Source organism: Sebastes umbrosus, chromosome 7 (genome assembly GCF_015220745.1).
Source record: "Sebastes umbrosus isolate fSebUmb1 chromosome 7, fSebUmb1.pri, whole genome shotgun sequence".
In the NCBI taxonomy this organism is placed as follows: Eukaryota; Metazoa; Chordata; class Actinopteri; order Perciformes; family Sebastidae; genus Sebastes; species Sebastes umbrosus.
Genome location: NC_051275.1, coordinates 30,088,795 through 30,094,887, shown reverse-complemented (window position 1 = coordinate 30,094,887; position 6,093 = coordinate 30,088,795). Strand labels below are relative to the sequence as shown.

Genomic DNA, 6,093 nt, shown 5'->3' with positions numbered 1-6,093 from the left:
GGCCATACTGCATAATAATACAGCAGGGCCTGTTTGAGCTTGCTGTTAAGTACTTTTACTTTTGATACTTGAAGTATATTTTGATTCTAACAGCCTACTTTTGAGTATTTATACTCTGTAGTATTACTACTTTTACTTAGGTAAAAGCAGAAAGTAAACTACAAACAGCAGCAGTAAGATCATAATTATGCACAGAATAAAAATATGTAAGGTATGAAGTAGCCTCCACCCTGCATCAAGTTACTTAAACACTAGAGTTGAACCGGATGTCTATTAATTATACTTACAAAATAAAAGTATATAATTAGCCACGTTTAGGCTTAAAATGACTTTATACAACATGAAACACATGAACACGATATGTGAAATCACTAAATAATTTTTTTTCTGCAGCGTCATGACCGCATATCATTGCTTTTTTGTTTTGTGAGGAAGAAATTGTTGACAGATATTGATCCATTTCCTTCATAAATACAAAGAAATTAGGCTTTGTGGTAGTGATATTGGTGAGCCTCTACAGGAGGAATAATTAAGATAGGATACGTAAAAATTCACAATAGTGGTAGACCCTCAGAAGGGAATAAATTCTTGTTTTTGAAAATCTTTTTCTTTTATTTATTATTTATTTTCTATATATTTATTTTCTGTTCATGTGTATCTTCATTTTGTTAGAGGTGCCATTTAACTGTTCAATTGTATGATTGATACTGTGAAGCTGTATATTGATTTGATGTTATGTTTGTTAAAGTAAATCCTGTATTGAATATATTGCATAATAATGCTGATGTTTGTATAACAAAAAAAAACTTTTATTTATTATTTTAAAATGTCATATCATTTGTACCTTTTTAGAATGTCTTTTTTTTATCTACTTTAATTATTTGAAAATTTTAATTGTTCATTGAATTAGTGCGTTACAAGCGTAATGCTGACTGTTACTTGAACAAACTCCCCGGAATTTAAACCTTTGTATATTTAATGGAAGTTATTGCCCTGTTTATTGTTTTATTTATAAAAAAATAAATGAAAAAAAAGTGGAAAAATTGAGACAAAAAAATCACTGGTAAATTGTAAATATGTAATTTAAGGGTGTAAACTAACGAATATCTTCAAAATAAAATAATGATAATGTGACCGGAAGTGATGCTCTTATTTTATCCAGCTTGACGTGTGTCACCTTTTGTTGATCCCGACCCTCCAGCCAATCAGCGGCTGTCAGAGACACATGAACGGTGATAATATCCACGGAACCAGCAGCAGAGCAGGCTGCAGGAACAAAGAAAAGCCGTCCGGTGGAGGTTAAAAACGGCCTTTCACTTCGCCAACACTGTCCGTGTTCATATCCACTTTGTAGGAGCAGCGTTTAGCTTTACTTTAAACACTTTAAACTAACTGTTAACTGTCGTAGAGTCCGACGGTTGGTTTTTGCTGAGGAAACTTGGCGTCGGGAGCGGTTTGTTTTGTCGACACCTTTCTTGGATACGCTTGTTTGTAACTGGTATTTTACGGTAAGTTTACATTTTTCTTCCTTAAAACAACTGAAATAATCGTGACTGTGTTATGTTGTCGCTTTACGTTGCAAAAAGCATAAAACTCCTGTTTCAAACTTTCCTCTTGGGTCTTTTACAGCGCCGATACGTTCCTTTCCAGGAGAACAGCGCTTTAACCAGACTCCCTTAAATATTCTGCTAATTTAGTGCTTTCACTCCTCTTTAACGAACAAACACACATAGAGGAACTAAATTTAAGGTGTTTTCTGACTATTTGGTGTCCATACATAAATTCGGCTGCTTTTAAAACTATTAAAACTAATGGCTTATTACTTGTTTTGTCAACTAACCTGCAGGACTGGTGCTGCAGCAACACGAGTCAACAAACAAAAGCTACGTTCCCTTCCAGGGGCTTTTACCAAACTCCATTAAAAATTCTGTTAATTTAGTGCTTTCACTCCTCTTTGACAAACAAACACACAAAAAGGAACTAAACTTAAGATGTTTTCTGACTATTTGGTGTCCACTCATAAATTCGGCTTCCTTAAAACTGTTGAAACTAATGGCTTATTTTATTTATTTAAAAAATAATTCAACTTGTTTGTGCTGCAGCAACACGAGTCAACAAACAAAAGCTACGTTCCCTTCCAGGAGCTTTTAACCAAACTCCATTAAATATTCTGTTCATTTAGTGCTTTCACTCCTCTTTGACAAACAAACACACAAAGAGGAACTAAACTTAAGATGTTTTCTGACTATTTAAGGTCCACACATAAATTCGGCTGCCTTTTAAAACTAATGGCTTATTACTTCTTTTGTCAACTAACCTGCAGGACTGCTGCTGCAGCAACACGAGTCAACAAACAAAAGCTACGTTCCATTCCAGGAGCTTTAACCAAACTCCATTAAATATTCTGCTAATTTAGTGCTTAACAACAACTTTGACTAACAAACACACATAGAGGAACTAAACTTAAGATGTTTTCTGACTATATGGTGTCCACACATAAATTCGGCAGCCTATAAAACTATTAAAACTAATGGCTTATTTTATTTATTTAAAAACTAATTCAACTTGTTTTTGCTGCAGCAACACGAGGCAACAAACAAAAGCTACGTTCCCTTCCAGGAGCTTTTCACCAAACTCCATTAAATATTCTGTTCATTTAGTGCTTAACTCCTCCTCAACAAACAAACACACAAAGAGGAACTAATCTTGGCATGTTTTCTCACTATTTAGGGTCCACACATAAATTCGGCCGCCTATAAAACTATTAAAACTAATGGCTTATTTTATTTATTTAAAAAATAATTGAACTTGTTTACTTGTTTTGTCAACTAACAGCTAGGACTGGTGCTGCAGCAACACGAGTCAACAAACAAAGCCTTTCTTTATACGGATCTGAATTGTTTGGAAGTTGAAAAATCAACAGGACATTTGTGATATATTAGTTTCAATGGTTCAACGTGTAGCTTATAGATAATGTCAGAATTTGGATGGATGTTTTGTCTCTCTCCATTCAAGAAAGAATGGTTCAAACGAGGCACTGTCTACTTCTGCAAATTGCCTTTAAGGAGCACTCTATTTATGCCTTATTCATGCATAAATCAAATGGCAGTTTTCTCTGGAATTAATTTCTCCATATGTGTCCTGGGGAAGTGAGAAAGAGAGACATTATTCTGTTGCCAGCATTTTAAGTTGCTTATATTTTTAGTTTTTAACTAACCAGAGGCAGACAGCTTTGCGTTCACTAACAAAAAAAAAAAGGCTTACCTTATTCCATGTGAGCAAACAAGGCACCCTAATGCCCTAGAAGCAATAGAAAGTGGACTGTTTGACTTCATTCAGTCCCATTTGATTTTGCATAGTGCCTCCTATTCAAAGGCTAAATGTTGTGCCTGTAACCACACCATCTGCTTTGCCCTCCTGGGCATTGGCAGGCTACTGTCCAGATAGTGTTATGAGAGATTTGTGTGGGTGGACCACAGCAGATGGTGAGATGGAGAACATAGCTGGCTGATGTGGTTGCAGCTAGGCTCACTGTTGTGGTGGTTTGGTCTCGTTTTCAGTTGTGGTTGGTTGCAGTAACCAAAAACGTGTTTTTTTTCTGGGACAACTCCATCATAGTCAGGGTGACAAATGGTTTGGACGTTAATTAGCTGTTGAAAGCCAGGTCGTATGCCCCCATCATAGAGGAGCTATTGACCCCTGCATTCTTATTTCCCACCATCTGGGGTTTGACCCTATGACATCAGTTGACCTCCTCATTACTGCGAGTGGGTGGGTGGCATAAATGTGTCCAGGTCCACAGTATTTAGTGTCTCTACTGTTTAATTCAAGAGTCTGCCAGGAAGCCAGATAAAAGGGCATTGGTCACACTTGACCACTTCTAAGCAAAGGGTTGGGACCAGGGCTTTGAATTTACCTGAACTCGATAACCAACTCAACAATTGAAATAAATGTATTGTATTTACAGCAACCATCTTCTTCTGGTTCTAACTTGAAAAAGGTAATCAAACATGAGAATGGCCCTTATGACCCGTCTATACTAGAAGACTGTTTTTTATGTTAAAAAACATGACTATTGGCTGATGTAGCGTTAAAGCAATTGATAATAGTGTTGCCTTCCAACACCCTATATCAGTCGACAAAGATTGTTTGTTTTTCCTTTGCCCTGTATTGCTGCTGGAACCTCTTTCCTTTTCCATTTATGCTATTTAAAGTGCAACTGCACACTTAAACATGTTTTATAAACTAAATTATATGACAGAACTGAGATTAAATGCTGGTGTTAATATTGACATTTCTTACCAAATTGGCATTTCCTCTTTTTAAATCAGTCCCGATCTTGCAAAGCCAATTCTGAGATAGTCAACCATTTGAGACTAAGGTACGGTTAGTTATTAAAGTTAATAAATTTGACTCAGTTAGCGGCTGGCTAGTTAGCTAGCTAATATTAGCTTGCTAATTCCAACAAGCCTTCATGCTATACTGGTTACAGAAAATGAGTGGAACAGTGCGCTGGTGGCCAGCGGCAGCACTGGGTCCCTCCTCCCCGCCTATAGGAGACGGCTGCACGGGAGGCGCTAGGTGCTAAGGTTTGCGCTGGCTGAATTTGAGTTGCTACGCATACACATGTCCCTACCGCCATAACAAGGACCAGGCAGCTGGCCCCCCATTAACCCCATGGGGCCCCCCACTCTGTTGGATGGCATCCCTGGGCGATGGTGGTACTGCGGAGCGTTGTTCATACTCCGGGGGTATCCCGCCGGAGGTTGGGGCATACCTGGCATCCTCATGCCCGCAGCATACCCAACGATCATGGGGTTCACATTCAGATTCATCGTCGTGAATCCTCCTCTTGATGCCATCTTCAAGATCCACAAGGGGTTAAAAGTGATGTAAACTTCTGCCAAATTTCGGTCCAAAAACAAGTCTAGCAAAGCTACTAAATGAACGTCGCTGGCACAAGTCCGAAAGTAGCTAGTTAGCTGACTACAGTTACTTAAAACGAGGTTGGGTCGTGGTTTGACGGCAAGCACACTGTCAACAAAAAGCTAGCTAATGTTAGCTTGTTTCCTACCGTTTCAAGTTCTAGGATTTGCTTCTGCCTACAACAACTGCTTGTTTTCTGGACAGCAAGTGGTGGCGCCAGCTCTCCTCCCAGCGAGAAGTAGTCTTTCAGCGGCTGGGAGTGAGATGGAGGGACTGCGGGGTGTAGTAGCTAGCTAATTCATGAGTCATTTGTAGTCTGATAAACAGTAAATCCATCAAATTCAGTTCCCCTGTCAGCCCCATCACGTTCCGCTTGCTGTCCGTGCGCTGAAAAAAAAAAAAATCCGATGTTCATTGTTCATACACAGCCCTGGCTCTGTAAATGGGAAACAAACTAAGTGTCTCGGACCGAGCCACACAACATTATTCCAGCCAATCTACAACACGGGTCATTCGTGCTCTTGCACAGCACAGGGGAAAGGCCATGGATGTATAAAGAGAAAGGCAGTAGACGCTACATCTGGAGGGGGGTATTTGTTTGGGTGTTGAGTTCAGATGTCAACCATCTTTCTCCAGAATCAGACTCCACTTTTTTTAATTACATCAAAGCTCCTAGTGTGAGTAGAAATGTCTTTCATAAAGGCTTACAGAGCTGCTTTTTCCCTCTTTAATTGAAATGTCTGTTGAATTGATGTAATGGGTCCCTCCCACCTAAGTCATTGCTGTCGCCTCATGAGACTCATTGTATGATGAAATATGAAAGTGATTGCTGGAGGCGAGCACACTTGTGACTTTTACACCAGGTAGAAAAATGGCACACTGTCTTGGAGATTAACATTCAACATCCCCAACCATCAGTCAGCTGCAGTAGCCTGACAGAGTAGCCAGGCACTGAGGCACTGTTAATGATACCTGGATGATGCAACTGTTATGCTCCCAACATCACTGTCAGGATGTTTGGTGAATTTCTGTTGACACATTTGACAAGTATTAAATCAGTTGTAATGTCAGCTGTGGGTGACACCCAGCCAGATAACAACTGCTTACTCCTCTTCAGCGGCCTACTGCTGTCACAAACCCAGTCCTAACATTGATCATGAAATGAGG

The 6,093-nt window shown here is 39.2% G+C and overlaps 1 protein-coding gene across 1 annotated transcript in view; it reads left to right on the top strand.

Moving 5' to 3' along the window:
• Positions 1-1,199: 1,199 nt before the first annotated feature.
• LOC119491289 (SPRY domain-containing SOCS box protein 4-like) overlaps positions 1,200-6,093 on the top strand; it is a 56,442-nt gene continuing 51,548 nt past the window's right edge. Inside the window, exon 1 of the mRNA XM_037775169.1 lies at positions 1,200-1,508. The gene's annotated coding sequence lies outside the window, so the exon portion shown is untranslated. The remainder of the gene's footprint in view (positions 1,509-6,093) is intronic.